The following is a 22,498-nucleotide window of genomic DNA, read 5'->3' as shown; positions in this document are numbered from 1 at the left end:
CTACTAAATTTAGCCAAAATTCACACTTGTTGAATTTGGCAAACAAGTGGTAATCTCTAAGAGTTTACAATACAATTCTAAGATGGTCTGCATGATCATCCTCGCAATGGGAATAGACAAGGATATCATCGATAAAGATTATGAAAAACATATCTAGTTACTGTTTGAATACTCATTTCATCAAGTCTATGAAGGCCACTGGGGCATTGGTTAGCTCGAAAGATATGACTAGGAATTCAAAATGACCATAACGGGTTCTGAAAGCTGTCTTTGAGATATCACATTCCCTTACTCTAATCTGGTGATAGCCGAATCTAAGGTCTATCTTGGATAAATAACTTGCACCTTGGAGTTGATTAAATAAATCATCAATTCTAGGGAGAGGATATCTATTTTTAACCATGACTTTATTCAGTTGACGATAGTCAATGCACATACGCAGAGAACCATCTTTATTACTAACGCATAGAATGGAAGCGCCCCATGGAGAAACACTGGGCCTTATGAAACTCTTATCTAAGAGATCCTCGAGTTTTTCTTTCAACTCTTTGAGCTTGGTAGGAGCCATATAATATGGGGGAATGAAGATGGGTTGTGTATCAGGAAGAAGATCAATTCGAATTCTATTTTCCTATCGAGAGGTACCCCTAGCAAATCTTCAGGAAATGCATTAGGAAACTCATTGACTACATGGACTGACTGAACTGTTGGAGTCTCAGACTTAGCATCTTTGACTCTAACTAGGTAATAGATGCACCCTTTTGATATCAACTTTCCAGCTATAAGATAAGATATGAAATGACTTTTTGGAGACAATAAATTGCCTTCCCACTCAAATACTGGCTCATCAGGAAACTAAAACTTTACCACTTGGGTGCGATAATCTATGGATGCATAACAGGAATGGAGCCAATCCATACCAAGGATAAGGTCAAAGTCAACCATGTCTGATTCTATCAAATCTGCCAATATAACCCTATGAAGGCAGTGATAGAACTCTTTCTATAGATTCGTTTGGCAACGACTGACTCACCTACTGGAGTAGAAACCAAGAAGGGCTCAGGGATCTTTTTAGGACCTATTTCAAAATTCCCTACAACTACTGGGGTCATTTAAGAGAAACTCGACCCCAGGTATAACAACACATAAACATCAAAATGAAAGACATGAAGCATACCAGTAACAACATCGGGTGAACTCTCCTGCTCCTAGAGAGATGGTAAAGCATAAAAATAATTCTAGCACGGACTGCCATTGGTACTGGATGATGCACCCTAAGAAGGGGTTGGGCGAGCTATGAGAGCTGGTGCACTAGTAGTTTGAGTTTGGGGATGAATATCTCGGCTTTTTTGCTTAGCATACGGGCATTCCTTGATACAATGGCCCAACTGACCACATCTAAAACAACCTTTCTAACCCAATAAACACTCACCAGGATGATTTTTTACCATATATAGCATATGTAGGATAACTGGGCCTTCGACCTACACTGTTCTAAAATCTGGACATAGAAATCTTACCCCATTATTCCTGTCTGGTTCTAGCTGTGGGGGCACTAGCTGAAGATAGCGTTGGCAAAGGAGGACGACTCTAGAATTGCGAACAATTTCCCCTACATACCTTGACTGACCATACTCAAACTACCCAGTTCTAGCCTTCTTATTACTTCTATCTCTTCCCTTTATCTTTTTTACCTCAATTTGTTGGGTATGAGTCATCAATCTAGCAAGATCCATATCTCCAATAAGCATCTCTCCAGTAACAAACTTACTCATACTAGATCTAGTGTCAGCTCACTGTCATTGAGCCCTGCCTCAGGTTCATGAACTCCTCAATTCTTTCTTTCCGCAACTTATGCGAAAAGAACCTATCTAGAAACGCATCCTAAAACACCTGCCAACTCATGGGAGATGCATTCTCACTCGTACCTTTCTTCCACATAACAACCCAATCATAAGCAACATCCTTCAACCTATAAGAAGCCAATTTTACACTTTTCTCTTTAGTAACATACATAACTTGGGTGATCATTTTCACCTCATCCAGATACAACTGTGGGTCCTCACCTATCTTTGACCCAAAGAATTCAGGCGGATTCATCCTCATAAAGTCATGAAGTCTGGCTGTAGCTAAATTAATCTCTTGATGATGCAGTACTGCAGCCTGATTATTGGCCTTAATATTAGCAGTCACAGCTTGGGCTAACGCCTGAAAGGCAGCCTGAAATTCGGCATGAGACACATTCTCATTCAAAGGATCAACAGGTTGGGGTGGCTGATTATCATTCCTATGGGCATTAGCTCTGCGAGGAGTCATGTTATGTCATGAAAGATCATGAGTTAATAGCAGATAGAGACAGCTGTAAGCACGATGGATTATGAAAGAAAAAAATGATTTACCTAAAATGTCTCGTAGCCTCTTGCTCATAAATGTGACACGCTTCACACCCATGATTAAGACTCTACGTAACGCGGCTTGTCTGACTCCCTAGGACTCTTTAAACCTTAAGCTCTGATACCAAGTTTGTAACACCTAGAAACCTGGTCCCGAGATATCACTCGGTGCTCAAGACTACAGTAGTCTTTAGCTAACCCTGTAAGCCTGCTACTAAGTCTATAACTCATATTAAAGTAATTTAATCAGATAGCAAATGCCAAAATATTGAATTATATCAAAATTGGCTGAGATCAACTAAATATATTGTCTGGATAGTTAATGCTGAAAGACTGAAAGTAATAGCTAGTAGTCCGAAAAGCCTCTACTTACTAAGAACTAGAGATCTATTGGGACAAACCCCCAATTGACTCGGACTAAACTGAAAGTAACTAATAAAATAATAAGAAAGCTGGAAAATCTGGATAAATGTGCCCTCGAACCATGAGGACTCACCAATTATTGGGATGTAGATAGAGATGCCCGAAATCACTCACACTGCTAAGACTGAGCACCTGAACCTACATTATGAGACAATGTAGCACATAGACGTATATTTGGATCAGTACTTTGAGGATGTACTAAGTATATGGGGGTGAATGCACAAGTAAATCAATATCTTAATATTATAAAAATTCATAGAATATGCATGTTGTGTGTAATGACTCACATAGCTGGAATAACTGAAAGCTGAAAATCATAAATCATGAATAATAAAACATACTGCATAAATCTGGTGAGCCATCACATTTTGAAGTCTAAAAGTTGAACTGTTATCTATCATTCTTTTCTAGTAAACTATAGGAAAACTACTTTTAAAAACTATTCTGAAGATCTTTACTGTTAGGGAAATTCCTTTAAAAGCTTTTCTATTGTTCTTTACTAGTAGGGAGGTTCTCTTAACCGACATAAACCATATGAGCTATCATGGAGTCCAACGTCTCGTTTTCCTAAGGAAAAAACCTCACGTTGGGGAGAGGTGTCATATTCTTGCCAGGGAGTATAACCTGAGCTAAGTGATCACATCTGCAACTGTCATCCATATAGAAATGGGAATACTGAATTTGTACCTACGTTGGCTCGTATTTTTAGGAAAGTAGGATGCGCTAAACCCACACTTTCCACTCGGTGCTAAATACTACTCCCTTTAATTGTATGCTCATTCTATAGGAAATCCACTTTTAAAAGTCATAATATTTCATACTAAAAGCTAACTGTGCATCTGTTCATTCAAAACTGAATTTAAGCTGTAAAGTGGATTTCATGTCTTAGCCGAAGATCGAAAGATCAAATCTTTATTCAAAGCTGTGTATAAACATAGCATGGGATGCTTAAAAGCATAATCATTCTTGAAGTAGCAATACTCAACTAGGGTTTGATAACCCATGCATCAATTCCATGTTAAATCACCATAAAGTTCATGCTTGATATGAAAATATTCATAATTCGCCTCAAATTCTGGAAATTATAGTCACACACATGAATTTACGAAAATATACATGTAATTCAACATCCAAAGCACTTGTAATCTCGTGATCTTCAAATAACAATATTTGGGTATGAACCCTAAATTGAAATTCATATAAAATTGTGTAAATTTATAAATAGAAAACTAGTTTTGGGCACAAGGATGAAAGATTTATCCTTGTTCAAAAATCCCACATACCTTAATTGATGCAATTGATGAGAACACTTGATTTTGGATTCCTATTTGTGCTCTTGAAGATGGATTCTTGATTATCTTGAATTGAAAACCTTGAATTTTGAGTTTTCTTGGAGAAACAATGGCGGAATTTGATTTCTTGGAGATGAAGATTTGATGTTCTAGGGTTTTCTTTGAGAGTAAGTTAATAAAAGTGAGCCTAAAGTGTATAGAATAGGTTAAATTATCTGTTATTCACGAATTGGGGGCTGGAGAATTAACTAAATTGCCCTTTTAAAATTAAGTTCGAAAATTGAAAAATCTCGATTTTGCCACCTACCGCGACGCACCACTATCGCGGTGGCTTACTGAAAATTGGCAAATGGGAAATGAAAAATCAACGCGACATGAAGCTAATCGCGGCAAGCCACTGAAATGCCATTTAGGCCATCACTGCGACGCGGTACTATCGCGGTAAGTTACTGGATTTTGACAGTTGGAAAATGGGATTTCACCGCGACGTGGGCCAATCGCGGAGGTCTACTGGAAATTGATAATTGTCATTTTGCGTGTCATTGCGACGCGGTTCTTCTCAATTTGGGACACTGTCTTCACTAAAAGGGTCATAATTTCCCAACCAATTATCGGATTGAGGCGAAATTGATATTGTTGTAAAGCTAATTCGATTATCTACTCAATGGTGGGTCTAGAGCTGGAAAATTCCGTACGAATCAAAAGTTATTTATTTTTTAAGTTGATCCTTGACACACTAGGGGATAAATTGAGCTAGGAAAAGTACGGGGTATTATATACTCCAAGCCCAACTATTTGTCACCGGGAGATTGAAGTCGCCGTGGATTGAAGGGAGAAATTTGCAGAACTGTTGGTTGGGAGAAGCTTGAGAGAAACAGTCGAGATAGAGAGAGGGAAGAGAGAGGAAAGAGACGCTTGATTTGAAGAGTAGAGGGGTGTGAGTTGATTTGTATTTTTGAAAATATTAAGCAAATCCACAATTAGCTTAATTAAATTTCCTAATTATGTTTGACCCTTTAAATTGGTCAATGTCACCAATCCTTCATTCAAGCCTTAAATGACACCTTCTCTTCAATTTTATCAACTTACGTAACATAACAATTCAATCGTGTCAAAATTCTGACCCTCCCAGGGGGCGGAGCCAAGTGGGAGCAATGAGTCCTTCCAAGCTCACTTTGCAAAAAATTATTGTATGGTCTATGGTTAAAATTATCTTTTACGCATATATAGTAGATCTTCAATCCTCTTATTAACTTTTTTGTGCTTCAATTTTGAATCCTGAGTGAAATTGTTGGCTCCGCCGCAGATGGTTATTATAATTGCTTGCATTACACCATTAAGTCATTATCATAATTCAACAGAACATATTCTTAGAAGCTTGTATAGATTAGAGCAAGAGTCACTTGATTTTTACAGAATAATCAACTGTTTGAAGGCACCATACCATACTGACAAAACAAGTGAGTATAACATAAAGCACCCTCCCACTTTACATCCAAACTTATGAACTTGGTCGACTTGTGTAACTTTCTAAACGATCATCAAGTCGAGCATTCCACAAAAGCAAAACGCAGATAGTATTACTATTACTAACCATCCATAGCAATGGCAGTATTACTTGGATTTTGGTTTGAAATCAAAAGGTTATCTAAGACATTCCGCTGATTATGAGCAGCTCCAAAGGTGAATTCCTGTGGAGGGACGGCAAAAGCAGGATGAGCGGAAATTGATGTAGCAACAGAACTGTTGAAGGCTGGAATTTGAACTGAATCACTAGGCTTTGCGTAGTTAAAGGTGAAGGATGGCACAGGAGAAGGGACGACTGGCATGACAGATGCAGGCTTGTTCTCCAGTGACCCAAAGATCTTCTGCTCATACTCCTGTAGTTGTTGGTAAACCCCTGCATTACAAAAAAATAAAACACGAAAAAAGGTCTCACTGACGTATAGGGCTCTAACTAAAAACATAACAGAATTTGAATGACAAGAAAAGGACGAGGAAGAAAGCTTTTCCGTGATTTTAAAAGGAGAAAAGCCATTTTTACAAAGGAAGAAAAGAGAGGCACAGTTACAAAAGTGAGGAACACATGGAGCTTGCAGATGATGCAGACATAGTGTGTGTTCTAAGCTTCTTACTGCAAAAGCATTCGGCTTGCACTTAGAACAAGCTCCATTTCAGTCATAGTGAAACATTACACTGACATTATTTTCAAGGGGCAAAATGCTTTCCAGTTCTATTTTTATATGATAATTCAACTAGCACTCTCACCCACCCTATCCCCACCCCTAAAGGAAAAAAGATTACAGAAATCTAGAGACAAGAGCATATCCAAGTAGAGTAACTAGGTAGGTATCCCAGCTTTTCAGATTAATAAAAGGTAAAATGAAGAACTGCTTTTAAGGGTATATCTAAACCTTGATTAAGGTCGATAGAAGGCCTCCGATCTTTCACCCACTGATAGCTTTGTGCAAGTTTCCAGCCTTTACTTTTCATCAGGTAAGCAATTACAATGGCAGGTGACCTGTAAAAAATGCACAATTAAGTTCTAGTAATAGTTACTTCTGCAACCAGAATGGAGGTCTTCACAAGCACAGTTCAATTGAAAGCAATTCCATGGAATAGTTTACTGCATTTCTCATTCTCAGTCAACAAATCTAGGTTTCAATATTAAAATAATAAGACTAAGTAGAATCTGAAAACGGTAGCACACTTTAACCTGTACACCATCCAGGGAAACCCAACGGAAGAACAAAGAGAACGGAGGAAAGGATGCTTACGAAATCAAAAAGAAAAAAGAAAAAACCATGAAAACTTATGCACGCAAAATTCACAAATCAAATGTCCTAGCTAAGCGGTTAAAGAGTACATAGAAACTTCCAAAATTGAATTGGAGTTAGTAGAACTCCGAATATAGTGTTTGACGTAAAAGGGTTAGTCCTAACCTGCTTCTCCCCGACATACAGTGTACAAGAACACGAGCCCTATCCTTTTCACATTGTTCTGCAGAAGAAAAATACCATTAGCATCAGCTTATCCAGCAGAACATCTCCCAGAAAACATATAAAGATTGATCTTAAATAAAATTGAAGCCATAAACATGATAATGGGCAGTGGAGGAGTAGCCTCTGGTCCTTATTTATTTTTGGTGCAGTGACAGGTTGTATAGACGATCGGGTGTCTTTTGTAGAGTACCATGTCATGTCGTAGGTCTTTACTTTTTGGTATACTTCTTGTGTAAGCTGATTTTGGCCCTGTGATTAATGAAATTGTTTACCTGCTCAAAAAACAGCTATAGCAGTCGAACTGCATATCTTATTTTAGCACTAAAACTATACTTTCCTACTCAACAGTTGTAGATTGTAGAGAAAGTTCAAGTTAAATCTTCAAGTGCTGTCAAGTTCAAATACAAATCCAACAGGCAACCAAATTATTTGGAAAAGGAAAAGACAAGTGCAAGCTTCTCTTTCTACTTTACCCTGAAAATTCAAAACAAGGGCCAGTTGGGGACAAATCGATACACAAGAAGACAGTAGAAGACTCAAACATTCAACTGGAAAAAGATACAACTGAAGATCCGTGAAAGAATGAAGTATTGGATTATGTGAAGGGTTCGCAGTTGAAGTCCGGGTAGTTAATTTCATAAGAGATGTTTAACAAACCAGATTTGTCCTTAGACAGGGACGAATGACAGCTGGAGGGCAGAAGTAAAACACATACAATAAAACTCTCTATACAAGCATGTCAACTTGGAGGAAGGATGCCTAGTCTCGTTGAAAGCAAAAGGCTTTGAGTTTGGAATTAGGTGAATGTTAGGAATGGAACAAGGGACATGATCAAGCATATCGTGACTTAATAAATTTATCAGAAGTTACCTCTATAGACTCGCCCCCCCTCAATTCCCTTCTTGTCCCGTCGCTGCGGTCGTCGCCGGCGTATTTAGGGTCCCTGCCAGCTCAACTTCCGGCAACAGGGAAGGGTTTCATCTGCGGCAAAAAAGGTAGGTCAAAAAGGTGGTTCGAGGTCAGCAGACGTCCTGATCCTGGCAAGACCCGGAAGCCTCTCCGGCGTTACTCCGGCGACTTTCCGGCGACACTCCGGAGACGTACCAGCAATCTTTTAACCAGCTACTTTATTTCGGCAACAAACTTTTGTCATCAAATCGACAGAACCAGCAGCTAGCAGGCTTACCGGTGACATCTAATCTTGTATTCATTTAGCCATTTCATACAGTTTTGATTCCTCTATATTATTCTGTTTCTGTTTCCCTTTTTCTGCATCGTTTCCTGTAGCTGGTGTGTGTATTGGTGTCTGGCTACTTTGTTTGCAGACTGTTGAGTTGTGTTCTGGATTATTACATCGCTTGGCTTAGTTATAATTTGTGGGATAGACTTTTTCCTTGTTAACTCCTTATACTTTGCTTGTGCCTTCTATTTCCTGCTGTTGCTTTATTACTATGGTTACTTGTTTTCTTGTGGAGACATTGTGGCTGTGGGCTTTGATGGTAGTATAGGGTCATGTCCGAGGGGTTGGGGAGGGGGGCTATTTTGGGGGTGGGGGAGGAAGGAAGGAAGGACGGGGGAGTGGGGGCAAGGTCTGGCGTTAGGGGTGGTAGAGGAAGACATGTTGCTAAAGTCGATAGGCTGAGGATTGGGTCTTTGGAATATAGGGACTCAACAGGGTAAGTCTATAGAGCTGGTGAAGATTCTTAGAAAGAGGAGGATCAATATTGCGTGTGTGTAGGAGGCTAAGTGGGTAGGGTCTAAGGCTAGAGATGTAGATGGGTACAAGTTATGGTACTCTAGTAGCGAGAGACGTAGGAATGGAGTTGGCATCTTAGTGGATGAAGAGCTTAGAAGGTAGGTAGTGAAGTTGGTCATTGGGGGGTTTACCCTGAACGTGTGTAGTGTTTATGCGCTGCAGGTGGGCTTGGGTGGGGAGGAGAAGATGCGGTTTTGGGAGGCGTTGGATGAGGTGGTGAAAGGAGTGCCTAGTTCTGAGAAATTTGTTGTAGCAGGGGACTTCAATGGGCACATTGGGGCATTACCAGGAGGCTTTGACGATGTGCATGGTGGTTTTGGTTTTGGGGAGAGAAATGAAGAGGGAGCTGCTCTGTTGGATTTTGCGAGGTCCTTTGGGTTGGTTGTGGTAAATTCGAGCTTCTCGAAGAAGGACGATCACCTGATCAGCTTCCGAAGCGCGATAGCCAAGACCCAAATTGACTTTTTGCTGCTTAGGAAAGGGGATAGGGTGTTGTGTAAGGACTGTAAAGTCATTCTGAGTGAGAATCTTTCGACTCAACATAGGCTTTTGGTAATGGACTTGGGTATTAAGAAAGATAAGAAGAGAAGGCATGAAGAGGGTAGACCTAGAATTAAGTGGGACGGCTTAACGCCGGCGACTGCACGGGAGATAGAGGAGAAGGTGAAAGGAATGGAGGTGTGGGAATGTAAGGGAGACGTGGATGATATGTGGAATAAAGAAGTTAAGAAGAAAGTGGAGACGAAGAAGGGGGTGTATGCAAAGTTGGTTGAGAGTAAGGATGAAGAGGAGAAGCGGGCTACTAGGGAGGAGTACAATATATCTAGGAAGAAGGCTAAGGTAGCAGTTACGGCGGCTAAGACGGCAGCGTTCGAGAGCTTGTACGTAGGATTGGAGGTGAAAGGAGGGGAAAAGGGGTTGTTTAGGCTTGCTAAGGCTAGGGAGAGGAAGGGTCGTGACCTCGACCAAATGAAGTGCATTAAGGGGGAGGATGGTAGAGTGTTGGTGGAGGACAGTCACATTAAGAAGAGATGACAGATGTACTTTGATAGGTTATTGAATGATGAAGGGGATAGAGCTATTATGTTAGAAGAGCTGGAGCACTCTGAGGAGTGTTGTGATTTTAGTTATCGTAGACGCTTTAAGGTAGAGGAGGTCAGAGAGGCTGTTCAAAGGATGCGTTGGGGTAGGGCGACGGGGCCTGATGAGATTCCTGTGGATTTTTGGAAGTTTTCTAGCGAGGCTGGCTTGAGATGGTTGATTGGTCTATTTAACGGCATTTTCAAGTCGGCGAAAATGCCCGAGGCTTGGAGATGGAGTACTATGATCCCTCTATACAAGAATAAGGGAGATATTCAGAGTTGCAACAACTATAGGGGTATTAAGTTATTGAGCCACACTATAAAGATTTGGGAGAGAGTGGTCGAGTTTAGGTTGAGGAGGTTAGTGACTATCTAGGAGAACCAGTTTGGATTTACACTTACGCGCTCGATGACAGAGGCAATTCACCTGGTGCGGAGACTAGTGGAACAGTATAGGGAAAGGAAGAAGGACCTGTACATGGTGTTTATCGACTTGGAGAAGACGTACGACAAAGTCCCCAGGGAGGTTCTTTGGAAATGCTTGGAGGTGAGTGAGGTCCCGGTGGCATGTATCAGAGCAATCAAGGACATGTATGATGGAGGTAAGACTCAGGTTAGGACGACGGGAGGAGATTCAGAGCATTTTCCTGTCTTGACAGGGTTGCATCAGGGATCTACTCTTAGCCCATTTTTGTTTGCTTTGGTGATGGATGTGTTGACCCGGCATATTCAAGGAGAGGTGCCTTGCTGTATGCTTTTTGCAAATGATGTAGTTTTGATTGATAAGACGGGGGATGATAAACTAGAGGTGTGGAGACAGACCCTTGAGTCTAAGGGGTTCAGGTTGAGTAGGAGCAAGACAGAGTATTTGGAATGCAAGTTTAATGACATGAGGCAGAAGAATGAGGTGGTAGTAAGGTTGGATTCCCAGGAGGTCTGTAAGAGGGATAATTTCAAGTATCTCGGGTCTTTGATTCAGGGGAACGGTGAGATTGACGAGAATGTCTCCCACTGTATTGGGGCGGGATGCATGAAGTGGAAGCTCGCCTCGGGGATGTTGTGTAATAAAAAGGTGCCGCCCAAGCTTAAAGGCAAATTCTATAGGGTAGTAGTCCGGCCGGCCATGTTGTATGGAGTGGAGTGTTGGCCAGTCAAAAACTCACATTCAAAAATTAAAGGTGGCGGAAATGCTGATGTTGCGTTGGATGTGTGGGCTTACTAGGGGTGATAGAGTTCGGAATGAGACCATTCGGGAAAAAGTTGGAGTGGCTTCGGTGGAGGACAAGATGCGGGAAGTTCGATTGAGATGGTTCGGGCACGTTATGAGGAGGGGCATGGACGGCCCGGTTCGTAGGTGCGAAAGGCTTGCGTTGGATGGCTTCAGGCGGGGTAGGGGTAGACCGAAGAAATACTGGAGAGAGGTAATTAGGCGGGACATGGAGCAGTTACAGCTCACTGAGGATATGACCCTAGATAGGAAGATCTAGAGGACGCAAATTAGGATAGAAAGCTAGTGCCAGTTTGGGGTCGTTGGGGTACGACTTTACTTGGTGGGTGTATTATTCTTGTTATGCCACCTTGTTGCATGCTTTGTTACCAATTTGTTTACTATTATTTGTTTATTATTCATTGTGGGTGGCGTATTTATGTCTTCTCATCTTGTTCCGTGCTTTATTATGGATTTGGTTATTATCTCGTGTCTTGAGCCGGGGGTCTATCGAAAACAGTCTTGCTACTTCTTCGGAGGTAGTGGTATGGACTGGGTACATCTTACCCTCCCCAGACCCCACTATGTGGAAATACACTGGGTTTGTTGTTGTTGTTGTAACTTACAGGGGAGTGACTTCAATCAAAGAGTTACTTAAACTCATCTTGATCAAAAGGCTGATAACATTTACATCTGAAGAATTATCTCAGTTAAAGAACCATTATGTGATCCTATGGTCAATAGAAGTTCTTTTCTTTCTTTTTTACGACGAGCAGTTTATTGGTGTAATTGGAAAAATCCCCCCAACAAGTTGTAAACAAAAAGTAAAGAACCTTACACAAAAGTTATTATTGTGTAAATATCAATTAAATTGGAGAAGATTAATTTTTCTTCCCCCGTCATATTTGGCTAATATATCTTTTCCTAAAAGACAGATCTTTCCTGTTTTGAATAACTGAAACTACACCAAGCTTACTTCTACAATGGCCGCATGCTTCTAACTATTATCCCTTTGACCCTCTTTTTTAATAAGTTATATCTTCCTTTTAAATTTTCACCCATCTTTCCTAATCTCTATAATTGCGTCCAGAACTTTCTTAATAATTTGTTTCATCTCATGCTTTCAAATTATTTTTTTAACTTTTGTCTTTATTTTTCATGAGGATTATTTGTCTTTTATGTAACTATTAAAATAATGCATGTTGTTTTGGGAATATAGCTATGATGTCTACACATTGTGAATGGAATTAATAATGCAGAGGTTTGACTGATAGATGTGCGAACTAATGGGTTTCTAATTATGTTTTCGAGTTTTCAAGAGGTTTTCGACAAAGTTCTTTTGATAAGCGAACTATGAGGCATGTTCTAGGCAAAAACTTTCCTTCAGAGAAAAGTCATTTAACCACAAGTTATTTGTTAGGAAACTTAAAAAGGGTAATTCAAAAGATATTGCCAGAGCTTCTTTAAAAAGATGCTCAGACCCCATTTTATTTGGTGGTTGTAACTTTACATGTTCAAATCCAATTGTTCCTTGATATCCAACAAAGAGAAGAATTTAAAAAAAAAATTATCTGAAATCCTATTTCAGACTAAAAAACTCTTAAACCTGAACGGTCAAAAATTGTCAAAAGTAAGCTTAGACATACATACTCAGTCCACAAGTAATGCCACACACCTAAGAATTGGATAGCATCGTCAAACTGAAATTTTGGCCATCTTGAAGACAGAAATAAGTAAAGGAATTTTTATATAGATTTTGACAAGCAGGTACAGTCTGCACAGAAAAGAAGTAAATGTGGATGAGAACTTCTTTCTATAATATGGAGAGCAATAGGGGATCTATAGAGCATGCCAAGTTGTCTCATGCATAACTTCTGAAGCACTAAAAAGGAAATTGAAATGATGTAGCAAGAGAAACATAAACATGTTTTAGCAAACTGTCTGAGTGCCAGAAATAGTTCAGTTTGCTTCAGATGATAAAATATTCTCAAGATTAAATTGTATCAATTAAAAAATGGCAGAGAAACAGCTCCGTGTACTTGAAAAGAGCAGGAAATGAACGAGCTATGTAGAATAGCTTGCCACTCTCTTACCCTCTAAATCAAGTTATTGACCAGTAAAAGTTAAAAGACCCAAAGTCCAGCTTGATTGTAAAGGTGACAAACAAACCTCACCAGTTTCTTTCAGTTATTGAGTATAATTATTCCACAGCTCATATTTAAAGGATTCAAAGAATGTTACTTTAAAGAACTAGTGCGACCTCCCTTGTGGTATTTCGTGATATCTCGTCAAGATCCTGATCAATAATGAAGGGCATAAAAAAACCAAAGCAGACAACAACCAGCGAGCACTCAAGCTATAAAAATAAATAAGGTTCTCTTCTTTTTCTTAGTAACTAACATCTTATTCAGGATCTATCCTGCGATCTGCATAACCTAATGGCAGATATACAACGGAAAAAGGAAAACTAACATTGCCCTTCCTCTGGACAGGAGACTAATTTATTAGACAATGATCGTATAAATCAAGTAGAGTTGGGGATCCATAATTATGTCCACAAAACCCCTAAAAGGACCCCCAACCAGATTAACATTCAGCCAATCCAGACTCACCGCCATGATGTGTCCGACACTTGCTGCAATTCCATCCCTGTAACTACCATAATTGATATCAGTTCCATTCTATTTAGCTCTCTTGTCAGTTCCGTTTCTTTTTCTTCATTGGCAGGACCTTCCTGCTCCACCGAAAAATTCCCCAAGGCTTCAAATTGTGTACATAACTCCTACTGTATTAGGCAATATTTTGATCCAATGAGCTATAATCTTTTTCCTTCCTACAAACGATACATAGCGCAATGATATCACTCATACCAGCACAACATGCTTTTCCACCAGTACAATACACATCAGAATTAAAGTTTTGCATGTGCATCATCATACATGAACTAGACAATATCATATCCAAACTGCAAGCATGTGTTTCCTTAAAGTTTCCTATCATCAAATATGGACTATTTCCAATAAAGCTGGCTTAGCACTTAAAAATGTGGATTTGGAAAGATAGTAACTATAAGAGAATGCCCTACAGAACTTCACCAGAAAAAGAAAACATATCACAGATTGCTATTGACCAAAATAGCCCAAAAAGAAACACAAGGAGTTCAAAATTGAAAAAAACAAACCCTCAACCAGGCTTATTAAATAAAATGAGAAAATGTCCATGCTGGTTCCTATCTGAAAGGGGAAAGTTTTATTCCAAACACCAATCAGTCTTCACAGGTCCAAGCATATGATTTCGTGTTTCATAAGCTGTTTGTGCTTCATAATATCATATTTACATCCCTTCGACACAAACATTCTAAGATGACAACAGACATACTGTATACAGCTTTGTTTCCTACAGGTGAACTCCCTTTGTACATGCTTTACAAACTAAATAAACATGTCATGAACTTCCATAATTTCAGTATTATTTCAATAAAGTTGCGTTGACCTCTATCTTGATAACAGAGGTTAAGGACAATGGCATTTTGTTCCAACACTAGATACCATCAAATATCACTTTTGAATCATGATAATATATCACAAATCATGGACATGAACACAAAAGCCATGCTTCTTAGTAGGCAGCCATTACTTATAGTTATGTCACCCAAAATATGCTAGGGTTTTCATATCAATAAGGTATCCGATAATGTGGACAAAATAAAACTAAAATAGTACAACACAATAACTTTAGTGCAATGGACTGCCCTTTTTAATAGTACAACACAATACAACAACAACATACCCAGTGTATTCTCACAAAGTGGGTCTGGGGAGGGTAAAGTGTTCGCAGTCCATACCACTACCACAGATGAAGTAGAGAGGTTGTTTTCGATAGACCGCCGGTTCAGGACAGATAATAGTATAACAAACAAAAAAACATAAAAGCACACAACAAAATGAGATAACACGCCGCTAGGAGTACAACACAATAACAGTATAAAATAACATAAGATAAACTTAAAAGCATTTCAAATAAATCCATCATCCATTTCCAAGAACAATATCATTCATCATCAAAATAAAGGCCTGACCTAGATCTACCGTCTACACAGACTCGGAAAATTCAGAACAAACACAGACATTCACATTATAATTGTAGGATGCAGTTGAAGTAACACAGTAAACATGCAAGGCATAAGATAAGTATCTTTGAAGATTTGTGTAGGACCATACAGTTAGGCATCAATGCGTTATAAGATACTTTTCTTTCTAACGATGGTAATGTCCGAGCCATTTCACGCGCACCTCGACATGGGTACCTATTATCTTTCACCAACACAAAGTGTCAGGTAACTCTATCCATCAAGACTTTACAAATGGAAAGAAAAGATTATTTGTTGTCTGGTGGATTTGAACCTTGCGAATATTAAGATACTATTCACCCGTCCTATTTATGTGGTAGTTTCATAGTTTGACAGGGCACAAAGTTTAAAAAATATGGAAAGACTTTGCAATGTTCCAAAACTACCCTTAAAATAAATGAATTATTCATTAGAAGAATACACCTTTATGAACTTTTTCGTCAAATAAGTGGGACCCAACATGGATAAATATTGATAGTGTCATTAAGTATTTGCCAAATAAGAAACTGGGTTATTCTTTTTGCGAGTGACTAAAAAAGAAAGTGTATCATATAAACTAGCATAGAGGAAGTCACTAATATGACACCAACTCATTTATAAGAAGAGGGTTGAACTGATTTTTTTTCACACAAATGTGAGAAGGAAAAGAAACTAGATCCTTTTGCAAATGAAGATTCTTCTTTATTGCTTGCCACAGAAGTCCTGTCATCTCGCCCTCATGAACTATTCAGAGAAAGAAAATCATTTTTTGCCCCAACTTAAAGCAGATATTTCCGTACAACTCCCAAGAACACAAAAGACATAAGTGCAACGCTGCTGTGCAAACTTGCAATTGATTCCATGGATTAAAGTGTGGCTGTATTACAGACATTAAGTTTGCATGGTTTCTTGATTCACCAACTAGCTTCAGATTGAGATGTTGTTGTTGTTGTTGTATGGTCAATTTAGTAATTTATATTTATTGGCGCACGTGGAAACTCAGGCCACTTTTTGCAGATTATTACTATTACAACAACAACAACAAACCCAGTGTATTCCCACATAGTGAGGTCTGGGGAGGATAAGATGTACGCAGTCCATACCACTACCTCCGGAGAAGTAGCAAGGCTGTTTCCGATAGACCCCGGCTCAAGATAAGATAAGTCATCAAAAACGTACACAAAGCATGGAACAATATGACATGACATAAATACGCCACCTATAAGGAGTAGTAAACAAAGAATAGTAAGCAATCGTAATGCAGCATAACAAGAATACTGCACCGGCCAAGTAAGGCCCTATCTTACCTACCGAAAAAGTCACTAGCCTTCTATCCTAATACGCTACCTCCAGATCTTCCTATCAAGGGCCATGTCCTCAGTAAGCTGTAGCTGCTCCATGTCCCGCCAAATCACCTCTCTCCAGTATTTCTTCGGCCTACCCCTACCCCGCCTGAAACCATTCAAAGCAAGCCTCTCACACCTACGAACCGGAGCATCCGTGCCCCTCCTCATTACATATCCGAACCATCTCAAACGGACCTCCCGCATCTTGTCCTCTACCGAAGCCACACCAACCTTATCTCGAATAGTCTCATTCCGAACCCTATCCCCCTAGTAAGCCCACACATCCGCATTTCCGCCACCTTTAGTTTTTGAATGTGAGAGTTCTTGACAGGCCAACACTCTGCTCCATACAACATGGCCGGACGGACTGCCACCTTATAAAATTTGCCGTTAAGCTTGGGGGGCACCTTCTTATCACACAAAACCCCCGAGGCGAGCTTCCACTTCATCCATCCCGCCCCGATCCGGTGAGAGACATCCTCGTCAATCTCACTATTCCCCTAAATCATGGCCCCTAAGTACTTGAAACTATCCTTCTTATACACCACCTGAGAATCCAACCTTACTAGCACCTCGTCCACCTGCCTCGAGACATTAAACTTACATTCCAAATATTCGGTCTTGCTCCTACTTAACTTGAACCCTTTAGACTCAAAGGTCTGTCTCCACACCTCTAATTTATCATTCACACACCCCCGAGTCTCGTCAATCAAAACCACATCGTCTGCAAAAAGCATACACCAGGGCACCTCGCCTTGGATACGCCGCGTCAACACATCCATAACCAAAGGAAACAAAAACGGGCTAAGAGTAGATCCCTAATGCAACCCTGTCAAGACCGGAAAATGTTCTGAATCGCCTCCCGCCGTCCTCACCTGGGTCTTAGCTCCATCATACATGTCCTTGATCGCTCTGGTATACGCCACCGAGACCTCACTCACCTCCAAGCATCTCCAAAGGACTTCCCTAGGGACATTGCCATATGCCTTCTCCAAATCGATAAACACCATGTGCAGGTCCTTCTTCCTTTCCCTGTACTGTTCCACTAGTCTCCGCACTAGGTGAATTGCCTCCGTCGTCGAACGCCCAGGCATAAATCCAAACTGGTTCTCCGAAATAGATAAAATCCTCCTCAACCTCCATGCATCAAACAAAGGAAGTCAGAGGTATTCAAAACAAAAATGATAAGGGAAATTGAGTTTTTATGCCCACAATGCACCACCAGACTCCAAGTGATTTGACTTTCACTATATATAAATACACACACACACACTCTAGTGTGCCACAGAAGTCATGGTGATCATTGGTCCAATGCTTCGGTAAAACTAATTCCTAGGGTGCGAAGGGCGTATGTAGTCTGCCCCTCTATAAACATGAACATGAATTAGATTCTATTCGAATTCTTTATTCTTAAGAGAATCCTTCACCTGAACCATTCTTAAGATCAACAAGCTCTCTCAAATGAACAGGGTGTAATGAAGCTACGACGAAAGGGAAGGCCTGACAGGCCGTTGCCCATGGGTGCAGGATTCTTCTTAGGTTGTAACTTGATCACGAGCGAATTTGTTTATGGTGCACTCATGAAGTATGGAAAGTGCCAAACATTGGGAACTACATCTATGCTCCCTCCACACAAAGTATGCAATCATCACGTTTCAATGGTTTTAGTTCTTCAAAAAGAAGATGCAAGAGACAATGAGCATATCTGCAAATCCCTCAAACACGAGAACAAAACAAGGCCAACTGATTATGATTTCTACCTAAGTTGCACGGAATCTTTACTTCCAATGCTGCACCTATGTCGTATTTCCAAAAAATCACTACTTTTGGAGAATCTGACATGCACTCATTGACTTTTTTGAAGAGTTTGAGCAACACAAATTTCTATCAATAAAAAAAAGTCATATTTTACAACTTTCACTTCCAAGATTGAACTTCTCAACTCAAGATACCAGTTTCGAAAAAAAAAAAAGCTCAACTCTACTTAACAATTCATTCAACGCCAACAAAGAAAGAAAGGACTAGTAAAAAGGACTAACATTGAGGCAACCAAAAATCCCTCGAGTCTTAAGAAGCCCAGATCGGGAAGCGCTAACATAGCTACCCAAGAAAAGAAACTCCAACAAGATCGCAGAAGGAAAGGCAATGACTTGGATTAAAGAACCCCTATCAGATAAAGCAGCAATTTCAATACCACACACCCTACAAACCTCGCCTCTTCATACTTGTGATAATGCCATAAATACCATATGGATTCCCTCCCTGTCTTCCTCATGATGACTGTGTTTGTGAACTAGCACTATGAGAAACTATGCCGCCTCAAATTAGTCAATAGAGAAAACAAGAACGACCCTGAAGAGGAAAAAGGAGAAACTTTGCCTAGGTTTGATCCAATTTGCAGTGTCTCTTTAAGGGAAAGAAGAGAAAAGATGTGTTCCAAGTTCAAGTGCCACAAGCAGAGTGTCAAAAGGGAATTTAGGCTAAATTTGGTGATTTTATAGCTATTGGTTGCTAATAATTTTAGTTATGACTGGGGATTCTAGAGAGTTTGATGGAGTATAAGGTTGCATAACAGTTAGCCAATAACAGTACGGATACATTAGTGAAACACATTAAATTTTGGAACTGTAGTCAATTTAAGTTTTTCCCTTTTCCTGTATCTTTCGTTTCTTTATGAAAATTTATTAAGATGTTGACAAAAAAATTAGTACTACTAATGTTAGACTTATTATGGAGCATAAACGATATGCTTCTGAATAAGCAGCCATTACTTATAGTTATGTCACTCAAGATAAGCAAGAAATCCTATATCAATGAGATATTCGATTATGTAAATAAAATTAAAAACTATAACAGTACAACACAATAATAGTATAAAGAATAAAATAAGATCAAACTTAAAATCCTTCAAAATAAATCCACCACCAAGATTAATATCACCATCATCAAAATAATATCCCAACATAGATATGAGTAGACCAAATTGTAGGATGCGGATGAAGTCGCGCACTAAATAGACAGGATCATAAAATAAGTATCTTTGAAGATTTGTGTAGGACCATGAAGACATGCATTTCATTTTTCTTACAAATAAGAGTGATTACGAGCCAGTTCATGCTCACCACGATTAATTCACAGGTAATCACCAACACAAGTATGAGGTAACTGAGTACACCAGGACTTTACATATGGAAAGACATCACTTAGTGATTCTTTTTCTCTATAAGATACTAACAACAACGACAGAAGCTAGAAGAAAAAGAACTAGATATTGTTGTGAAAGAAGATTTTTCTTCATTGTTTGCCGCAATAGTCCTCTTTATCGCTCCCTCGCGAACTATTCCATAAGCAAGAATACCAATTTGTTAGACCCAACTTAAAGCAAAGATTTCCATACAGTTTCTCATAACTCAAAGGACCGAGTGCAAAGCTGTTGCATAGGCCTGCCATTGATTGCACAGATAAAGGGCGTGGGTGTATTACAAACATTAAATTTGGATGGGTTCTTGATACGTGAACTAGCTTGGGATTGAGACGTTGTTGTTGCTGTATGGTCAATTGAGTGACTTATATTCATTGGAAGACCTTAAGGATTGGAAACTCAGGCCAGTTATTGCAGATTGTTACTATTATTACAGATGAATGAGAATTTTTGACAGAACAACAAAATTGAAAAAGGTAAATTGCCTAGTCTTTATCCCCACAAAGCACCACCGGACTCCAAGTGACTGACCTTAACTATCTAAATATTGGTGAAGTTATTTCAAGAAAAGTTCCTCCATGAAATTTGGGTACAATGTCATTCCTTCCACACAAAGTAGGCAGGGGTCGTTTGGTACGACGTATTAGAGAATCTAATACATGTATCAGTCACCATATTATTTAATCCTTTGTTTGGTAGGATTTTTACCCTATGTATAACTAATACACCCTATTCAGATTATAGGGTGTATAACTAATACATATCAAACCTTGGTGTTATCAATACAAGGACTATTATTACATGGATAAGCATGTGTACAGATAAAACTGCCCTTAATACACCAAACCAAACAGTTGATAGGAAACAGCCCCAGCTTAACTAATCCCACCATAATTAATCCCAGCATTAATAATCACAAAATTACTAAACAACTAGTCATAAATCCAAATCCCTCAAAACACGAGAACAAAACAATGTCAACTAGTCATGATTTCTACCACCAAAAATATCATACTACTATGTTGCAACTTTTGCCTCAAAGATTGCAACTTTTTAACTCTACTTAACAATTCAATTAAATAGTGCAAAGGAAATAGTCTCACTATAATTAATCACAACATAATTAATCTCATCTTAGCATTACTAATACAGTATTATTCTTATACACTCTACCTGACAACCCCTTAGTTCTTCAAAAAGACAATGCAAGAGATAAAGAGCATCTATTCACTTTATCCAATTAAATAAAAAAAAGAGCATATATCCAAATCTCTCAAATACAATTACAAAACAATGCCAACTAGTCATAATTTCTACCAATGAAAAAAAAATACATGCAAATTTTGCCACAAAGATTGAACAACTAGGTGATTCTTCCCATCTGTACTTGTCTTGGTGGACAGAGTTACAAGGTATCCCGTGGATTTAGTGGAGGGGTGCGAAAGCTGACCCGCACACCACGGTAATCAAAAGAAAAAGAAAAATATTGCAAATTGCTCTACATAACAATTCAATTCAAGATAAACACTCACATTTAGAACACGAGAAATCCCTTGAGTCTTAAGAAGCTCAGCACGAGAAGCATTATCATAACTCCCCAAGAAAAGAAAGTCGGGCAAGATCTCAGAAGCAAAAGCACTAACTTGAATTGAACCACTCTTATCAGAAATATCAGCCATTCGATGACCACAAACCCCACAAGGTTCCCCTTCTTCATACTTGTGATAATGACCACAAATACCACATGGGTTTTCCCTTTCTCTCTTCCTCATTATCAATTAACTAACACTACAATAAAAACAACAACAACAACCCACAAGGGGAAAAACGAGGAGAAAATTTGTCGTGATTTTATACCTATCGATTGCTCATAAATTTGGTTTTGGTTTTGGTTTTGGTTTTGGTTGAGGGATTCTTGAGAGTTTGATGGAGTACAAAGCTCGTATAAGACTTAAGCCAAATAGCAATAGGGATAAATTAGTCATATACATTAGTTTTGCTACTCTAGTTTAATTTTTCTAATTTAGTTAGTCATCTTTGGTTTATTTATTTATAGAAAATTTGTTAAGATAAGTAACCAAAAATAAAACTCTTTTGGTCATGAGAATCTTTTATTTTTATCTGAAAAATTATTTCACTTTAATAAAAATTATAATTTCGGAACATAAGAATTCAAAAATATATTTAATTTTTTTCACTTTATTTCTCTCACAAAAAATTAAAAAATATTTAATTTATTTTTATGATTGTAGACACATAAAATTTATTGGATCAAATTCATATAAAATTTAAATTTGATCCATATTTTATTAGGTCTAAAATTATTTTGGGTTTAAAAAAAATAATAAGCCTATTTTATTTCTCATCAAGGTCCATCTCACTTTGAAGTCCAAACTCATCAAGTAACGTGGCATCCTAGTCAAATCCAAGACCAATGAGACGCCACCACATGTACAAATGATGTGGAAATCTCATTCAATTTCAACAACCAGTCAAAAGGCGTCAAGTGTCAAAGTGACATGTTTCGGTCAATCACAAGCAACTAGGTCTACCCCCTACAACTATAAATAGGGGGTAACATAACATTCTAAAAGAAGGGATTCCAGAAAGAGACATTCTCAAAAGAGGACTTTGCCAAGCATCGGCAAGGTCGGCATTGACTATCAAGTTCTTGCAAGGAGCAATCA

The 22,498-nt window shown here is 39.0% G+C and overlaps 1 pseudogene; it reads right to left on the bottom strand.

Moving 5' to 3' along the window:
* Positions 1–5,458: 5,458 nt before the first annotated feature.
* LOC107878188 lies at positions 5,459–21,780 on the bottom strand (annotated as a pseudogene).
* Positions 21,781–22,498: the final 718 nt, after the last annotated feature.

Source organism: Capsicum annuum, chromosome 7, assembly GCF_002878395.1.
Source record: "Capsicum annuum cultivar UCD-10X-F1 chromosome 7, UCD10Xv1.1, whole genome shotgun sequence".
Lineage (NCBI taxonomy): Eukaryota > Viridiplantae > Streptophyta > Magnoliopsida > Solanales > Solanaceae > Capsicum > Capsicum annuum.
This window is presented reverse-complemented; position numbering and strand designations above follow the sequence as displayed.